The sequence below is a fragment of the Nipponia nippon genome, unplaced genomic scaffold, assembly GCF_047370975.1.
Source record: "Nipponia nippon isolate SJK-2023a ecotype South Korea unplaced genomic scaffold, ASM4737097v1 scaffold_18, whole genome shotgun sequence".
NCBI lineage: Eukaryota > Metazoa > Chordata > Aves > Pelecaniformes > Threskiornithidae > Nipponia > Nipponia nippon.
In genome coordinates this window covers 10,677,384-10,696,989 of record NW_028262334.1, presented here as the reverse complement: position 1 = coordinate 10,696,989, position 19,606 = coordinate 10,677,384, and the positions used below count along the sequence as shown (strand labels likewise).

Here is a 19,606-nt window from a genome sequence, read left to right as displayed (position 1 = left end):
TGAGGCGACGCGTTCGAGACCCTCGGGAGGCTTACCGAGGGGCCCCATGATCACCAAGAGCTACGGAAACATCAAGACCCGAGAAAGCCAGGGTACGAGACACAGAAGACAGACTACGCAAAAGCAGAACGCACAGACACAGGATGGAACCGCCCTGCCCAGCCAACGTCAGCAGCGTGCTAAGAACAGTAACCCGGTCCTTTTCCCTTCCCAAAGGAGACTGCTCCTGGACAGGCCTCTCCCCGACACCAACTTTATAACCCCTCCCTGCAATTCCTATCCTTGATACCTCCTCAGCCCTCACCCCGCAACTGAGCTTTCAGAGGGCCAGGGATCTGAATCCACCCTCAAAAAAGAAAAAAAGAAAACCACCACACACCGAACTAGAACATTCCTGCACTCACTCAGTTCTTCTTCATCATCTTAAAAAAAAAAAAAACAAAAAACAAAAAACAAAAAAACCCAAAACCTCCCAACCCAAAAACCCACAGCACACTAACAAACTAAAACACAGTGCTGGTATTCAGCATCGGTCTGGTTACTGCCAACCGCTTCTGCGACACCCTCCTCCTCAAAAGCACCGCACCGCTCTGCTCCCCTGCTCCACGCCTGTTCTCAAGAAAGATGCTGCGGCTGTCGCTCGGTGCACCTAGGATGCCAGGAGACACAAAGTTCCCGTGGCGCTCGGGTGAAATAGCCAGCCCCGTGTGCCTCCCCTCTACCACCCAGCTCACCTCAACTTCTCGGCTGATTCTCAAGGCAGCCAGCACAGCTCCCACAAAACCAAACGGGAAATGATTAACCAACATGCCATTTCATACTTTACTATTAAATGACGACCCGGCTGACAACCACCTCGCCTCCTCCAGCCGCTCCTCAGCGGGAAGCTACACGCCCTCCGAGGCTGTTAAAAGGGAGGACCCTAAGGAAAGAGAACAACTCCTTGAAAACTAAAGACAGGGAACGGGATAAAAGCAAAAAAAAGTCAATAATGACGGGAATTAGGGCAACAAAGAGAAAAAAATGAAAACCGGGGACAGTGAACTAAAAGAGAGACGTAGGAAGACAATTGAAAAAGCAAAGGTACTAATAGAGACAAGGAAGAATTAAAAAAGGGAAACGGCAAACGGAATACAAGTAGACAGAAGCTTTTGTCGTGGTTTAACCCCAGCCAGCAGCTAAGCACCACACAGCCGCTACGGGGGAGAAAATTGGAAGGGTGGAAGTCAGAACACTCGTGGGTTAAAGGAAGAACAGTTTAACAATTGAAGGAAAAGACAACAGAATAGTAGTAATAGTACTAGTAGTAATAATAATAAACCAATAACAGTATACAAAGCAAGCGATTCACTCTACAGGTGCTCACCACTCGCCGACCGATGCCAAGCACGTCCCCGAGCAGCGATCGCTGACTCCTGGCCAACGACCCCCCGTTTCCCTACCGAGCGTGACGTCACACGGGAGGGAACAGCGCTTCGGCCGGCGCGGGTCAGCTGAGCTGGCTGTGGCGCCTCCCAGCTTCTGGCGCACCGGGCAGAGCACGGGAAGCTGAAAGCTCCTTGAGCGGTCTAAGCGCTACTTAGCGACAAACAAAACGTCAGTGCGTTACCAACATTGTTCTCGTCCTAAATCCAAACCGCAGCACTGTGCCAGCTACTAGGAAGAACCTTAACTCTCTGCCAGCCGAAAGCAGGAGGCTTTGAACAGCAAGGGCGATGGAAGAAATAAGGAAAAACTTAATCAATAGCGACAGGGAGCTCCGTCGGAGAAGGAAAATTTAGAAAGCGAGGGCACTAAGGGAAGAGAAGAAACAATTAAACCCAACTAAACCCCAAGGGGAAAAGTCAACACAGAACACTGAAAAAGCAACAGGGATTAGGGAAATAAATGGGAAAATTAAAAAACAGGACAGCGAACTAAAGGGACGGAGAAGGAAAATTCAAAAAACGAGGGCCCTAAGGAAAGACAAGAAAGAATTAAAACATAAATACAGGGGAATAAAGGCAGCAAAGAGGACAACAGGAGACAGGAGAGTGCTTAAAGGAAGCGGCGATTAAGAACATCAGGAAGTGATTTAAAAACCCGCATCGGTGAACTAAAACGGAGACGGAAAAAACGGAAGAAGACAGAAAATTATTTTTGAATCATTTATATAATACAGCAGATATAGGTTTGTATTTGGAAATCCTTCTTTTTATATATATATATATATATATGAATACTGTATATATACATATGAATATTATTTTTCTATATATATGTATATAGAAAGGCAAGAGATGTTTCTCTACTGCAATGCCTCACACCCGTATTTACAGTTTTGAACGTTTTTAATCACACACACGAATTTTCGAGGCCGATTCCTCCTCTTTTGTCCACGTCTCTCCTTGGACCTGGATCGCTTTTAGTACGGACGCTAGTATCTCAGTAAGCTTTTCAAGTACTACTCTAAGATATTTTCAAAACTTATTGACTGAAAAAGCACACAGCTTCTATGACGAAAACAAAGCCTGTTTCTTCTGAACGCCTGAACTCTTACAAACGGCGTCTTTCCTCTTTTAGGACGCAACTATTTTCCCGATATCATTTCCTAGTAAGCGCACAGAAACAGAAGATTGCGCTTTCAGGAAGGCAAAATAAACGGAGGGAAGTCGGCTTTGCACAGGCAGAACACGCTCCAGCGCAGACCTTCTTTTCCTTTTAGGATCTGCGTTAAAATAGTTCCTAGAAAAACTACAGAAGGAAGGAGAGCTGGCGCATTCTTGACGTTAACTTTGAAGTCCATGCTACAAGCGCCTTAGGAAAAACGCGGACACGCATCGCGGACGTACCTTGTACTCGCAGACCGCTACGCAGCCTTTCCGTCCGTCTTGCGCTTTCACGGCAGAAGAAAGGGCGACCACGGTGAAACGGCGGCAGCTGACACTCTGCTGAGAGAGGAAAAAAACCTGTAGCATAAAGCTGGGGAGGAGTCCCAAGCTGCCCGGTTTTGTGAAGTCTTGCGAAGGCTACAGCCGAGCGAAGGAAAAAATAGCCCTTTGGAACATATTGCCAAACAACATTCGGCAATAAAACTCGGAGGCGTTTGACACGCGCCCATTTTTTGGTAACTTGCTATTTGCTTCCTGTTATCGTTGTTCTTCCTTCAGAACCTCTACTTGGAGCCAACTTCTTTGCTACCGGTTCAAGCGTTTCCCTTCCTGGTATTACTAGCACACGGGCCCAGGCAAGTCCCTGAACTGCTCTTCCGAACTTCTCCAAACGACAATTACAGCCACGAAAGAGGACTTCAAGAGAGGAAAAGGAGAGGCCGGGCAGCAAAAGCTCTGCAGGCTGCCACCAGTCAACATTCCACTCTTTTTTTTTTTTTTTTCTTTTAAATACACCCCCCCCCGCCCCCAAATACAAACAAAAAAACCCCATGACCTTGTATTTTTTTTCCTTTGGGAGCTCACCCCTGTCTCAGCACAGTGTCCTCCACAGAGCAGGAAGCGCAGACGATCTGTATCCCGATTTGCACGCGACGAATCCGTGTTCAGAAGAAATAGGCCAGATCTGTAAGACCGGTGTTATTTTGGGGGTTTTAACAATCACAACGCAATTGCATCGACCGACGCGTTTGTGAGAAAACTCCTTAACTTCTAAACGTAGCACCTCCTTGGGTAAAAAAACGTGTGCGAGACTGAAAAAAAGGGATGATTCAGAGCTCCCGCTCACGATGGAGCAGTGGCGAAAGGAATGAAAGTGAAGACAAACAGCAGCAACAGGAAGTGAAATTCGGCTTTAATTCTAGGCACGTGCTTAAGAGACTCTCCAAGCCCACACCTCAATCCTAGGAGCGACTAGCCCTTTTCTGGAAGGACAAACTTTGTTACTTCAAAGTCCTAGACCGAAGGCTCCACGGAACAGAACGTGCACCGAGCCACAGGCCACTGTGCCATCGACGCTCTGATGGCAAAGAAAAACCAAGGAAAACTAAAGTTTAAAGATCGGTTTCCATCGCGTTTCATTCCTTACGTTTCCACTGGCACCTAGGTGCTCCAAAATGAACTCTACTGACACCGCATGTTACTAACAATTTAGTTCTGCGTATCAGAACAACAGGCTATTTCCAGCTCGCCCATCAAAGTAGCACGACCGACCAGAAGAGAAACACCGGACCCTAAAGAAGGGAACAGGCAGCTCTTCATTTCTCCTAGAGGAAAGTCTGTTCTTTTGCCCGGAAGGCAAACAGCCGAAACTGCCAAGGGAGCACTGCAGGAACGCGGCGCGCTCTCTCAGCTGCAATTTGTCATCGGCTTTTCTGCACGGGCAGCGGCTTTGCCTTTCCTCTGGCTTTGATGTGGCGCCCCTGGAGCGTCCTTGACCCGGCAAGGGTTTCTCCCCGCTCCCGCAGCCCCAGACACGCGATTACCTGAGCGCCGAGCGGAATCACCCACGCGGGATTTTCTTCCCGGGACGCAGAAGGTGACGCTGGGAAAGGAGGAGGCAAAAAAGGAAGCGGTTTGTCCGGCAGCCACGGCCCTAGAAACTACACCTCCCGGCATGCCCCGGGGAACCAACGTGGCCGACCAAAAGCCCCGGATGCCAGGGGACGCAGCCCTCCGTGCTTTGGGATCCTGCGGGGACACCGTTCACCGCGCCACCGCCGCACGTGGAAGCCCCGCCGAGCCCCCAGCGTGGCTCCGGGCAGCCCCCGCCACCGGCTGCAGACGGCCCCCCACGACCGGCGCCGACCGGGCGCCCTCCCACTGCCCAGCTCCGAAGCGGGTCGGTGCCCGGCCCCGGACCGGCGCGGTGCCCGCCCGGCCCCGGCGCGGCGCCTCTCGGCACGGAAGCCCCCCGCCGCCCGGCCCCGGACCGGCGCGGCGCCCCCCCCACCGCCCGGCTCCGGACCGGCGCGGCCCCCGCCCGACTCCGGGCTGATCTCGCCACTGGCCCCGACCCGACGCGCCCCCCCTCGCCCGGCTCCGGGAAGCCCCGCCCGCCCGGCTCCCACACGGCACCGCACCCTCCCCGCTCCGTGCCTCCCGCCGGCCCGGCCCCTCCCCCCAGGCACCGCCGCCCTCCTCGGGGCTTCCCCGCTCACCTCCTCCCTGCCTGCAGCCGCAGCCCACCGACCGCTCCGCTCCGCCCCGGGCTCACGCTGGCCCCTCCGCGGGGGGAAGCTGCGCCCACCGCGCGATGCCCGCCCCCGATGCACCTCGCATGCGCTGGGAGGAATTCCAGTTTAATCTCTGTGGGCTGGACGACCTTCTGTATCATCCAGGGGACTTCTCGTTTCACCTCTATGCTCTGGAGGGCCTTCTCGATGGTCTGGGTGGACTTTCGGTGTCATCTCCATGGTCTGCGGAGCCGCCCTATACTCCGGGAGGACTTCCGCTTGCATCTCGATGGTCTGAAGGACAGTCTTTCGAATCTGGGATGACTTTCTGTCTCCTCTCTATGGTCTGGAGGACCTTCTCGATGGTCTGGGTGGACTTTCGGTGTCATCTCCATGGTCTGCGGAGCCGCCCCATACTCCGGGAGGACTTCCGCTTGCATCTCTATGGTCTGAAGGACAGTCTTTCGAATCTGGGACGACTTTCTGTCTCATCTCTATGGTCTGGACGACGTTCTCTGTGATCCGGGAGGACTTTGTCGGCCATTTTGGTGGTTTGGACGAGTTATTTTTTTGCCGGGGGGGGTTTGGTTTTTTAAGCTTTTGTGTGCTCTGTGCAGCCGCAGCCCAACGACCGCTCCGCTCCGCCCCGGGCTCCCGCTGGCCCCTCCGCGGGGGGAAGCTCCACCCACGGCGCGATGCCCGCCCCCGATGCACCTCGCATGCGCTGGCGAAGCTCCGCCCTCCCAGCGGCAAACCCCGCCCTCTGCAGCCAAGCTCTGCCCTGCACACAGCACGCATGCGCCGGTGAAGCTCCGCCCCCTCGGCAAAGCTCCACCCTCCCATAGCAAAGCTCTGCCCCCCCGCAGCAAATCTCCGCCCCTGAGACAGAGCGCATGCGCAGAATAAGCTCCGCCCTTCACAGCAAACCTCCGCCCTCCCACGGCAAAGCTCCGCCCCTGAGACAGCCTGCATGCGCGGCAAAGCTCCGCCTTTCACATCAAAGCTCCGCCCCCCCGCGGCAAAACTCCGCCCCAAGACAGCGCGCATGCGCCGGTTAAGCTCCGCCCTCACACGGCAAGCTCCGCCCACCCGCGGCAAAGCCCCGCCCTTCAGAGCAAAGCGCCGCCCCCCCTCGGCAAGGCTCCGCCCCCGAGACAGCACGCATGCGCCAGTGAAGCTCCGCCCTCGCACGGCAAAGCTCCGCCTTACCACCGCTAGGCTCCGCCCCCCCGCGGCTAAGCTCCACCCCAACACAGTGCGCAGGCGTGGTCTCCGGGGCGGGGCCTGTCGCTAGGGGTGGTGCCCTTCCCCTGCCCGGGGGCATCCAGGGGCGGGGCCCGTCGCTAGGGGCGGGGCCCGTCGCTAGGGGCGGGGCCGCTCCACACCAGGACCGGGGCATTCGGCGGGGCGGGGCTGCAGCGGAGGCGGACGCCGCGGGGCGGGGCTGCAGCAGAGGCGGACGCGGCAGTGCTAGCAGCGGCAAGCGCCTCCCGTGCGGCGAGAGCGGCGCTTCCTTACCGGGAGGCAGCAACGGCTGCGGCGGCAGCACCCCGCGGGCACCGCGCTGTCGCATGCCCGTTACCGGCCACCGGCACCGGCGACCACGGGGACGCCACCGCCCCTGCGCGGCTCCCGCCCTGCAGTACCCGCTTTTGGCCGCCAGGCGGCAGCACCACACCAAGCCCGGCGCTCCGACCGCGCCCCGCGGGGAGAAAGGACTCGCCCCCCGGCCCGCCTGGGGCCGCCCGCAGCCGCCGCCGCCGCCGCCGCCTTACGGGGGGGCGGGGGGTGTCACAAGCCTCGCCCTTCTCTGCCCCTGCTCCCGCTCACAGCCCACGCAGCCACAGCCATCGCCTCGCCACCAAAAAGCACCCAAGCGGCTCGAGCATTTCAGTCCTCTGCACTTGACAGCTTGCAGCGGCTGCTGGCCCTTTCTCTCCGCCCCCGCACCCCAGCACCCAGCCGGGGGACGCAGCACAGGGAACCTGGTCAATACCTTTGCCTTGCCTCGGCTTTTTTGCCCCCAGAAAAAGCCCCCGGGAGTGCTGGATTCATCTGCATGTGGCATCAGGGGTGGGAGAGTGACACCAGCGAGTCAACAGACCCTGGAGAGATTTTAGTAAAAAAAATAAAAAGATCAGAACCAGAAGGGTAAAAGTGAGAAAATTCATGGATTGAGATAAAAACAGTTCAACAACCACAACCACCATTACAGAAAAGAGGAAAACTAAAAATCTAAGAGAAAAACAAAAGCCAATGCAGACAAGCGATACAACTGAAAACAATTGCTCACCACCAAGCGACTGATGCTCCGCCAGTCCCTGAGCCGCAGCCCCCCGCCAGCCTCCCCCCTCATTTTATGGCTGGACGTGACGCACACGGTGCGGGATGTCCCCTTGGTCGGCCGGGGTCCGCTGTCCCAGCCCCCTCCCCTCCCAGCTTTCTGTGCCCCCGCCTGCTCGCCGGCGGGGCAGGGTGAGGAGCAGAAAGGGCCTTGACTCTGTGCAAGTGCTGCTCGGTGACTAAAACATCCCTGCGTGTGTTATCAACACTTTTTCCAGCACAAATCCAAAACACAGGGGCAGGGAGAGTGGGATGGGAGCAGGGTGCAGGTGGTGTCTTGTGGAAACAGTAATTTTCCAATTTGCAAAACTACTAAATGCTTGTGCCTTGGGAACGGAATTTGGGAGGGAGCTCAAAGATGAAAGTGTTTGTATAAGTAACAAACTGTGGGCAACTAACGGCTCCAGCCTTGAGGAAGAGCTCACAGACCGATAAAAGGGAGCATCTCAGCACCAAAGACTGGACGGTGGCCAGAGAAGCGTGAAGTTTGATCAAACTGCAGAAAGTGGGTGAAAGGTAAACGTGGCGAGGGGAGATCGTGACCGCCGACTCAATTCAGGACGAAAAAGACTTGCCCCCCCACCTGAAAGGAGCACGCCTGCTAATTTACATAACAACCGAGGCTAATTTAAGTACAGCAAACCAATAGTGTATGAAATGTTAATCACCAGCCGATAAGTGTAAATTTAGGCAGGTTTATACCGATCTTGTAACCTGACAAATACACTGCCGTTTTGTGTGAGGGTGTGCCTGATTTGTGGGAAATCGCCAAGCACCCAGCTTTGCGCAGACCTGAAATAAGTGATCAGTGTCTCTCCTGAGTGGGTGGTCATTGGGCCGTTGCACACCGGGCAAAGGATCCGCCTTTCGGACAACAGAGGGAGCGGGTGGGGGGTGTCGGAGTTTGGGTGGGGGCAATGGGCAGATGGGGGGTGCAGGCAGCGCCCCAGGGGTCCAGAAGCAAAGGGGCTATGGGAGGGGGGAGCAGGGGAGTGGGGGCACGAGACTGGAGGGCAGGGGACGCGGGGGGCACGTCACGGGGAAAAAAAAAACCCGCACGGGGGGAAAAACCTTGTGTGGGGGGACGTTTGGGTGGAGAGCACTTGCGAGGGCGCAGAGACAGGCAGAGGAGGACGGGGGGCAGGAGACGGACACGGACGGACAGCGGCTGTGTGTGGGTAGAAAGGTGCACGGGGGGACACGGGTGGGGATGACCTACACCAGGGGGTCCGCCCGGCATAATCCACAGCAGATAACTCACCTGGGATAAGCCGCAACGGATATTCCGCTCCGGAGAAGGAATCCACGCCAGATAATCCCCAGCAATGCCCCTCAAACTGCCAGCGGTTCACCCCAAATTTGGCCCAAATTAGCAGTGTTTTTTGGTGGGTTTTGGTTTGTTTTTTGGTTGTTTGTTGTTTGTGGTTTTTTTTTTTTTTGCTTTGACATCATACAAAACTTGGGATTTTCTGCTTTCCAAAATATTCAGTTCTGGGGTTTTCCGGCGCTTTTCCACAACATAACAATGGGTCATTTTTGGTTTTGGTTTTCTGCATTAACATGGGGGGGTGGTGCTTGCTTTCCAGCTGCACAAATCCAGGCGGATTCGGCTTTCCTGGGAGCCCCAAACTGTGTTGCTCCCCCCCTCCAAATTGTGTGGCCCCGCAGGGGAAAGTCCCCCTTTGGGGGAAACTGGCCCCAAAGCGGGATGGGAAAAGGGGGAAGGGACAGCTTTGGAAAGTGCTTTTATACCTTCAAGAGAGATTTGAGGGGGAGGTCAAGTTTTTAAATCCTTTCTATAAACAGGGTTTCTTTGCATTTTAGAAACCTTCTGTAGCATAGACGTTTACACTTAGGTAGCTAGTTACACATACACATATTCAGGCAACAGATACCTTTGATGCATTTACACTATTATATCTATTGACATGTACGTGGCTATTCACACTTATTATATAGAACATCTATTTAGATTAGCTAGCTGTTTAGACTTGGATATTTTGACACTTTGATATCTTAGACTTCCCTCTTTAGACTTAGATACCTACTTACAATTCTATCTCTTTAGACTTAGTTCTGTTTACACTTCTATATAACCTTTTACTCTGTGACACACGGTGAGCGTAGAGAGCTCTACCTATCCAGACTTTTCTCTGTTTTAAATTCCTTCATATCCATCATCTCTTTTTGCGTTTTAAACTCCTTTATTTCTTCACATATAGACAAGTTCTTTTTTATTTTAAAACCCTATCTATCTGTATTTAGATTTTTTAATAGTCTAAAATCCTTTATATAATATAGCGGATACAGGTTTGTATTTTGAAATCTTTTTTTATATATATATAAGTGAATATTATTTATATATATATATATATATAAAGGCGAGAGATTTTTCTCTACTGCAATGCCTCACACCTGTATTTACAGTTTTTAATGTTTTTAATGAATTTTCAGGCATTTTGGGGCTGTGACCCCCCTCCTCTGGGGGGAAACCTCCCCGTGACACCTTCATCCCCCACTCACCTGCTCCTCTGTTTCCTCATCACGCCCCTGCCCCCAGGGACATTGGGGTGCCCCAAATGACATCATCACCCCCAAGGCTCCTCCACCCCACCCCACCCTTTTAATTCACCCCCCAAAAAAGGCACAAAAACAAGGAAAACAGCCCCGACCGGCAGCTCGCTACTTTAATAATGCCGTTTACATATGTAGGCGCCCCCCCCGAAAAGGGGAGCTCCGCCAGAGAAATAAAATGCGGGCAGCCCCCCCCAGCCCCTGTCCCGCAAGCCGGCGGCTGCCCCACGCCGCGGGGGGAGCCTGCCAGGGGACGGTGACGCACCTCTCGCTCAGGCTCTGCTCTGCCGTGCTCCCCCTCCGTTCCCGCGCTGGCTTGGACTTATCCAAGGGCTGCAGTCCTTTAGGAGTTTACCCGCTCCAAGTGGAGCCTGATCTACGAGCCAGTCTCTCCAGGAGTATACCTGCTGCGGCACAGACTTCTCCACAGTCACTTAGAGGTGCACCTGTTCCAGCGTGGCCTTCTCCACAGGCCACAATGCCTTCCGAGATATACTGGCTCCAGCATGGCCTTACCCACAGCCATGTTCTCTTCAGAAATAAACATACTCCAGCATGGCCTTACCCATGCCCACACGCCTTGAGGTGCTCCAGCATGAGCTCATGCACAGCCACCAATGCTTCAAGGTGTACCTGCTGCAGCGCAGACTCATCCACAACCACCGGTGCTTCGAGGGGTACTTTCTCCAGCGTGGCCTTCTCCTTCAGCCACAATCCCTTCAGAGGTATACCTGCTGCGGCACAAACATAACCACGGCCACAGATGCTTCGAGACATACCTGCTCTGGCATGGGCTTACCACGTCCACAGACGCTTTGGGGTGTCCTGCTCCCACGTGGACTCATCCACAGGTCGCAGTCCCTCTGACTCAAGGTCAGCTGTCCTGGCCGTGCCCCCTCCCAGCTTCTTGTGCACCTGGCAGAGCACGGGAACCTGAAAAGTCCTTGACTAGTATAAACACTACTCAGTAACAAAAAAACCATCAGTGTGTTATCAACATTATTCTCATCCTAAATCCAAAACACAGCACTATACCAGCTACTAAGAAGAAATTTCACTCTAACCCAGCTGAAACGAGTACAAGTCCTTGCACTGCTGCTGCGCATCTTGCTGGCTCGGTCGATAAAGCTGGAAGCGAAGCGTAACGCTTTCGAGGGTAAAAGGAAAACCAGAGGACAAATCGCAGCAATTCGCTTCCTACTAAAAAAGCTGTGCGTGTGCTTACAGACATCCAATAAAAATACTTCTACTGGAGAAGGATTGGATTTTCCTTTTGCGTTAATTTAACTTGCACAGCTGTGAATCGATACCAGCAGATTATCTGTCTCCAAGATACGCAGTTATCATTTGACCAGGGGTTTTTTGCGCCTTACGTCATTAGGAGCGACATCTGGCCAGCCGCGCTGCCCGAGAGAGATGCTACTGAACTGCCAGGGAAACGCACCCTTGAAAGCCAGACAGAAAGAAAAGTACTTCAGAGCACTCCGTCAAACGAGCGGGGGGGGGGAAAAACCCGTAACGTTCAGTTGCCTCTCCTGGTCAACGTTTAGAACAAATACCTAACGGCTCAAATACACCTAAGCAATTGTACGCCACAGCTAGTTGGCAGTTAAAGTTGAAACAACGCCACAGCTAGTTGGCAGTTACAGTTGAAACAACGCAAGGCAGTTTGCATAGACAATTTTAACTTTTTTTTTTTCCTAAAGTTACATCTAGGGTAGAAAAATCAGTGAGAGAAGAGATCCCTCATACGGTTTTACTTTGCGGGCAGAATCCAATCCCCGGGGCTGCAATGCCTAAGGCTACCAGAAAGGACCGGCAGATTTGCTAACGCTTTTGGCTGCACCGAAGCACGCAGAGGAACGCGTGTTGATGACATCTCGGCTGTTGCACCTGAGAACCAGCGATGCCATCAACTTCCGGAAGACGTGCTGTGCTCGGGTCTTTGGAAGCAAACGGACTTTTCTTTCTTTTTTTTTTTTTCTTTTTTTTTTCTTTTTTTTCTTTTTTTTTCCTTTTTTTTCTTTTTTTTTCTTTTTTTTCTTTTTTTTTTTCTTTTTTTTTTCTAAGAGAGCGGAAAGTCTCGCTGCTGCTGACTTCTACTGCCAAGCGCATCATCTCTGAAGATCCCCACTCTGATGGGGAGTTCATAAAACACAACTTCTTTGAATGAGAAAGACTTCCATTCTGGAAAATCTCTTTCCAACTGAAGTAAGAAACCACACGCTGTAGGTTAAGGAAAAAGGACGCTGCCGAAGCAGTAACTCACCAAAACCACGTCAGGACTCGCTGTCGCTACTTACAAGGCTGGCAATGCTTCTCGGGAAAGCGACGCCGATTCCTCCTCTTTTGTCCACGTCTCTCCTTGGACCTGGATCGCTTTTAGTACGGACGCTAGTATCTCAGTAAGCTTTTCAAGTACTACTCTAAGATATTTTCAAAACTTACTGACTGAAAAAGCACACAACAGACGATCCCTCAGAAACATCTGTAACGCGACGCTTCCCGGACACGTCCGTGCTTTAAGCTACGACGGCAAGATAAGCAGGGCTCAAGAAACGCCATGCCGATGAGGCGACGCGTTCGAGACCCTCGGGAGGCTTACCGAGGGGCCCCATGATCACCAAGAGCTACGGAAACATCAAGACCCGAGAAAGCCAGGGTACGAGACACAGAAGACAGACTACGCAAAAGCAGAACGCACAGACACAGGATGGAACCGCCCTGCCCAGCCAACGTCAGCAGCGTGCTAAGAACAGTAACCCGGTCCTTTTCCCTTCCCAAAGGAGACTGCTCCTGGACAGGCCTCTCCCCGACACCAACTTTATAACCCCTCCCTGCAATTCCTATCCTTGATACCTCCTCAGCCCTCACCCCGCAACTGAGCTTTCAGAGGGCCAGGGATCTGAATCCACCCTCAAAAAAGAAAAAAAGAAAACCACCACACACCGAACTAGAACATTCCTGCACTCACTCAGTTCTTCTTCATCATCTTAAAAAAAAAAACAAAAAACAAAAAACAAAAAAACCCAAAACCTCCCAACCCAAAAACCCACAGCACACTAACAAACTAAAACACAGTGCTGGTATTCAGCATCGGTCTGGTTACTGCCAACCGCTTCTGCGACACCCTCCTCCTCAAAAGCACCGCACCGCTCTGCTCCCCTGCTCCACGCCTGTTCTCAAGAAAGATGCTGCGGCTGTCGCTCGGTGCACCTAGGATGCCAGGAGACACAAAGTTCCCGTGGCGCTCGGGTGAAATAGCCAGCCCCGTGTGCCTCCCCTCTACCACCCAGCTCACCTCAACTTCTCGGCTGATTCTCAAGGCAGCCAGCACAGCTCCCACAAAACCAAACGGGAAATGATTAACCAACATGCCATTTCATACTTTACTATTAAATGACGACCCGGCTGACAACCACCTCGCCTCCTCCAGCCGCTCCTCAGCGGGAAGCTACGCCCTCCGAGGCTGTTAAAAGGGAGGACCCTAAGGAAAGAGAACAACTCCTTGAAAACTAAAGACAGGGAACGGGATAAAAGCAAAAAAAAGTCAATAATGACGGGAATTAGGGCAACAAAGAGAAAAAAATGAAAACCGGGGACAGTGAACTAAAAGAGAGACGTAGGAAGACAATTGAAAAAGCAAAGGTACTAATAGAGACAAGGAAGAATTAAAAAAGGGAAACGGCAAACGGAATACAAGTAGACAGAAGCTTTTGTCGTGGTTTAACCCCAGCCAGCAGCTAAGCACCACACAGCCGCTACGGGGGAGAAAATTGGAAGGGTGGAAGTCAGAACACTCGTGGGTTAAAGGAAGAACAGTTTAACAATTGAAGGAAAAGACAACAGAATAGTAGTAATAGTACTAGTAGTAATAATAATAAACCAATAACAGTATACAAAGCAAGCGATTCACTCTACAGGTGCTCACCACTCGCCGACCGATGCCAAGCACGTCCCCGAGCAGCGATCGCTGACTCCTGGCCAACGACCCCCCGTTTCCCTACCGAGCGTGACGTCACACGGGAGGGAACAGCGCTTCGGCCGGCGCGGGTCAGCTGAGCTGGCTGTGGCGCCTCCCAGCTTCTGGCGCACCGGGCAGAGCACGGGAAGCTGAAAGCTCCTTGAGCGGTCTAAGCGCTACTTAGCGACAAACAAAACGTCAGTGCGTTACCAACATTGTTCTCGTCCTAAATCCAAACCGCAGCACTGTGCCAGCTACTAGGAAGAACCTTAACTCTCTGCCAGCCGAAAGCAGGAGGCTTTGAACAGCAAGGGCGATGGAAGAAATAAGGAAAAACTTAATCAATAGCGACAGGGAGCTCCGTCGGAGAAGGAAAATTTAGAAAGCGAGGGCACTAAGGGAAGAGAAGAAACAATTAAACCCAACTAAACCCCAAGGGGAAAAGTCAACACAGAACACTGAAAAAGCAACAGGGATTAGGGAAATAAATGGGAAAATTAAAAAACAGGACAGCGAACTAAAGGGACGGAGAAGGAAAATTCAAAAAACGAGGGCCCTAAGGAAAGACAAGAAAGAATTAAAACATAAATACAGGGGAATAAAGGCAGCAAAGAGGACAACAGGAGACAGGAGAGTGCTTAAAGGAAGCGGCGATTAAGAACATCAGGAAGTGATTTAAAAACCCGCATCGGTGAACTAAAACGGAGACGGAAAAAACGGAAGAAGACAGAAAATTATTTTTGAATCATTTATATAATACAGCAGATATAGGTTTGTATTTGGAAATCCTTCTTTTTATATATATATATATATATATGAATACTGTATATATACATATGAATATTATTTTTCTATATATATGTATATAGAAAGGCAAGAGATGTTTCTCTACTGCAATGCCTCACACCCGTATTTACAGTTTTGAACGTTTTTAATCACACACACGAATTTTCGAGGCCGATTCCTCCTCTTTTGTCCACGTCTCTCCTTGGACCTGGATCGCTTTTAGTACGGACGCTAGTATCTCAGTAAGCTTTTCAAGTACTACTCTAAGATATTTTCAAAACTTATTGACTGAAAAAGCACACAGCTTCTATGACGAAAACAAAGCCTGTTTCTTCTGAACGCCTGAACTCTTACAAACGGCGTCTTTCCTCTTTTAGGACGCAACTATTTTCCCGATATCATTTCCTAGTAAGCGCACAGAAACAGAAGATTGCGCTTTCAGGAAGGCAAAATAAACGGAGGGAAGTCGGCTTTGCACAGGCAGAACACGCTCCAGCGCAGACCTTCTTTTCCTTTTAGGATCTGCGTTAAAATAGTTCCTAGAAAAACTACAGAAGGAAGGAGAGCTGGCGCATTCTTGACGTTAACTTTGAAGTCCATGCTACAAGCGCCTTAGGAAAAACGCGGACACGCATCGCGGACGTACCTTGTACTCGCAGACCGCTACGCAGCCTTTCCGTCCGTCTTGCGCTTTCACGGCAGAAGAAAGGGCGACCACGGTGAAACGGCGGCAGCTGACACTCTGCTGAGAGAGGAAAAAAAACCTGTAGCATAAAGCTGGGGAGGAGTCCCAAGCTGCCCGGTTTTGTGAAGTCTTGCGAAGGCTACAGCCGAGCGAAGGAAAAAATAGCCCTTTGGAACATATTGCCAAACAACATTCGGCAATAAAACTCGGAGGCGTTTGACACGCGCCCATTTTTTGGTAACTTGCTATTTGCTTCCTGTTATCGTTGTTCTTCCTTCAGAACCTCTACTTGGAGCCAACTTCTTTGCTACCGGTTCAAGCGTTTCCCTTCCTGGTATTACTAGCACACGGGCCCAGGCAAGTCCCTGAACTGCTCTTCCGAACTTCTCCAAACGACAATTACAGCCACGAAAGAGGACTTCAAGAGAGGAAAAGGAGAGGCCGGGCAGCAAAAAAGCTCTGCAGGCTGCCACCAGTCAACATTCCACTCTTTTTTTTTTTCTTTTAAATACACCCCCCCCGCCCCCAAATACAAACAAAAAAACCCCATGACCTTGTATTTTTTTCCTTTGGGAGCTCACCCCTGTCTCAGCACAGTGTCCTCCACAGAGCAGGAAGCGCAGACGATCTGTATCCCGATTTGCACGCGACGAATCCGTGTTCAGAAGAAATAGGCCAGATCTGTAAGACCGGTGTTATTTTGGGGGTTTTAACAATCACAACGCAATTGCATCGACCGACGCGTTTGTGAGAAAACTCCTTAACTTCTAAACGTAGCACCTCCTTGGGTAAAAAAACGTGTGCGAGACTGAAAAAAAGGGATGATTCAGAGCTCCCGCTCACGATGGAGCAGTGGCGAAAGGAATGAAAGTGAAGACAAACAGCAGCAACAGGAAGTGAAATTCGGCTTTAATTCTAGGCACGTGCTTAAGAGACTCTCCAAGCCCACACCTCAATCCTAGGAGCGACTAGCCCTTTTCTGGAAGGACAAACTTTGTTACTTCAAAGTCCTAGACCGAAGGCTCCACGGAACAGAACGTGCACCGAGCCACAGGCCACTGTGCCATCGACGCTCTGATGGCAAAGAAAAACCAAGGAAAACTAAAGTTTAAAGATCGGTTTCCATCGCGTTTCATTCCTTACGTTTCCACTGGCACCTAGGTGCTCCAAAATGAACTCTACTGACACCGCATGTTACTAACAATTTAGTTCTGCGTATCAGAACAACAGGCTATTTCCAGCTCGCCCATCAAAGTAGCACGACCGACCAGAAGAGAAACACCGGACCCTAAAGAAGGGAACAGGCAGCTCTTCATTTCTCCTAGAGGAAAGTCTGTTCTTTTGCCCGGAAGGCAAACAGCCGAAACTGCCAAGGGAGCACTGCAGGAACGCGGCGCGCTCTCTCAGCTGCAATTTGTCATCGGCTTTTCTGCACGGGCAGCGGCTTTGCCTTTCCTCTGGCTTTGATGTGGCGCCCCTGGAGCGTCCTTGACCCGGCAAGGGTTTCTCCCCGCTCCCGCAGCCCCAGACACGCGATTACCTGAGCGCCGAGCGGAATCACCCACGCGGGATTTTCTTCCCGGGACGCAGAAGGTGACGCTGGGAAAGGAGGAGGCAAAAAAGGAAGCGGTTTGTCCGGCAGCCACGGCCCTAGAAACTACACCTCCCGGCATGCCCCGGGGAACCAACGTGGCCGACCAAAAGCCCCGGATGCCAGGGGACGCAGCCCTCCGTGCTTTGGGATCCTGCGGGGACACCGTTCACCGCGCCACCGCCGCACGTGGAAGCCCCGCCGAGCCCCCAGCGTGGCTCCGGGCAGCCCCCGCCACCGGCTGCAGACGGCCCCCCACGACCGGCGCCGACCGGGCGCCCTCCCACTGCCCAGCTCCGAAGCGGGTCGGTGCCCGGCCCCGGACCGGCGCGGTGCCCGCCCGGCCCCGGCGCGGCGCCTCTCGGCACGGAAGCCCCCCGCCGCCCGGCCCCGGACCGGCGCGGCGCCCCCCCCACCGCCCGGCTCCGGACCGGCGCGGCCCCCGCCCGACTCCGGGCTGATCTCGCCACTGGCCCCGACCCGACGCGCCCCCCCTCGCCCGGCTCCGGGAAGCCCCGCCCGCCCGGCTCCCACACGGCACCGCACCCTCCCCGCTCCGTGCCTCCCGCCGGCCCGGCCCCTCCCCCCCCAGGCACCGCCGCCCTCCTCGGGGCTTCCCCGCTCACCTCCTCCCTGCCTGCAGCCGCAGCCCACCGACCGCTCCGCTCCGCCCCGGGCTCACGCTGGCCCCTCCGCGGGGGGAAGCTGCGCCCACCGCGCGATGCCCGCCCCCGATGCACCTCGCATGCGCTGGGAGGAATTCCAGTTTAATCTCTGTGGGCTGGACGACCTTCTGTATCATCCAGGGGACTTCTCGTTTCACCTCTATGCTCTGGAGGGCCTTCTCGATGGTCTGGGTGGACTTTCGGTGTCATCTCCATGGTCTGCGGAGCCGCCCTATACTCCGGGAGGACTTCCGCTTGCATCTCGATGGTCTGAAGGACAGTCTTTCGAATCTGGGATGACTTTCTGTCTCCTCTCTATGGTCTGGAGGACCTTCTCGATGGTCTGGGTGGACTTTCGGTGTCATCTCCATGGTCTGCGGAGCCGCCCCATACTCCGGGAGGACTTCCGCTTGCATCTCTATGGTCTGAAGGACAGTCTTTCGAATCTGGGACGACTTTCTGTCTCATCTCTATGGTCTGGACGACGTTCTCTGTGATCCGGGAGGACTTTGTCGGCCATTTTGGTGGTTTGGACGAGTTATTTTTTTGCCGGGGGGGGTTTGGTTTTTTAAGCTTTTGTGTGCTCTGTGCAGCCGCAGCCCAACGACCGCTCCGCTCCGCCCCGGGCTCCCGCTGGCCCCTCCGCGGGGGGAAGCTCCACCCACGGCGCGATGCCCGCCCCCGATGCACCTCGCATGCGCTGGCGAAGCTCCGCCCTCCCAGCGGCAAACCCCGCCCTCTGCAGCCAAGCTCTGCCCTGCACACAGCACGCATGCGCCGGTGAAGTTACGCCCTCACACGGCAAAGCTGCGCCCTCACACGGCAAAGCTCCTCCCCGAGACAGCGCGCATGCGCAGACAAAGCTCCGCCCTTCAGAGCAAAGCTCCGCCCTGCCACGTGAAAGCTCCGCCCCTCCGCGGCAAGGCTCTGCCCCCGAGACAGCACGCATGCGCCAGTGAAGCTCCGCCCTCGCACGGCAAAGCTCCGCCTTACCACCGCTAGGCTCCGCCCCCCGCGGCTAAGCTCCACCCCAACACAGTGCGCAGGCGTGGTCTCCAGGGGCGGGGCCTGTCGCTAGGGGTGGTGCCCTTCCCCTGCCCGGGAGCATCCAGGGGCGGGGCCCGTCGCTAGGGGCGGGGCCGCTCCACACCAGGACCGGGGCATTCGGCGGGGCGGGGCTGCAGCGGAGGCGGACGCCGCGGGGCGGGGCTGCAGCAGAGGCGGACGCGGCAGTGCTAGCAGCGGCAAGCGCCTCCCGTGCGGCGAGAGCGGCGCTTCCTTACCGGGAGGCAGCAACGGCTGCGGCGGCAGCACCCCGCGGGCACCGCGCTGTCGCATGCCCGTTACCGGCCACCGGCACCGGCGACCACGGGGACGCCACCGCCCCTGCGCGGCTCCCGCCCTGCAGTACCCGCTTTTGGCCGCCAGGCGGCAGCACCACACCAAGCCCGGCGCTCCGACCGCGCCCCGCGGGGAGAAAGGACTCGCCCCCCGGCCCGCCTGGGGCCGCCCGCAGCCGCCGCCGCCGCCGCCGCCTTACGGGGGGGCGGGGGGTGTCACAAGCCTCGCCCTTCTCTGCCCCTGCTCCCGCTCACAGCCCACGCAGCCACAGCCATCGCCTCGCCACCAAAAAGCACCCAAGCGGCTCGAGCATTTCAGTCCTCTGCACTTGACAGCTTGCAGCGGCTGCTGGCCCTTTCTCTCCGCGCCCCCCACCCCAGCACCCAGCCGGGGGACGCAGCACAGGGAACCTGGTCAATACCTTTGCCTTGCCTCGGCTTTTTTGCCCCCAGAAAAAGCCCCCGGGAGTGCTGGATTCATCTGCATGTGGCATCAGGGGTGGGAGAGTGACACCAGCGAGTCAACAGACCCTGGAGAGATTTTAGTAAAAAAA

At 54.2% G+C, this 19,606-nt stretch overlaps 2 long non-coding RNA genes across 2 annotated transcripts; both read right to left on the bottom strand.

Moving 5' to 3' along the window:
* Nucleotides 1-3,425: 3,425 nt before the first annotated feature.
* LOC148056107 (uncharacterized) lies at nt 3,426-5,578 on the bottom strand. Its single transcript, XR_015704137.1, has 3 exons — nt 5,090-5,578; nt 4,415-4,473; nt 3,426-3,555 (listed from the first exon to the last, which is right to left on the bottom strand). It is a non-coding gene; the product is annotated as an uncharacterized LOC148056107 (long non-coding RNA).
* Nucleotides 5,579-16,037: 10,459 nt separating this feature from the next.
* On the bottom strand, nt 16,038-18,284 carry LOC148056106 (uncharacterized). Its single transcript, XR_015704113.1, has 3 exons — nt 17,674-18,284; nt 16,997-17,055; nt 16,038-16,137 (listed from the first exon to the last, which is right to left on the bottom strand). It is a non-coding gene; the product is annotated as an uncharacterized LOC148056106 (long non-coding RNA).
* Between the last annotated feature and the right edge of the window lie 1,322 nt (nt 18,285-19,606).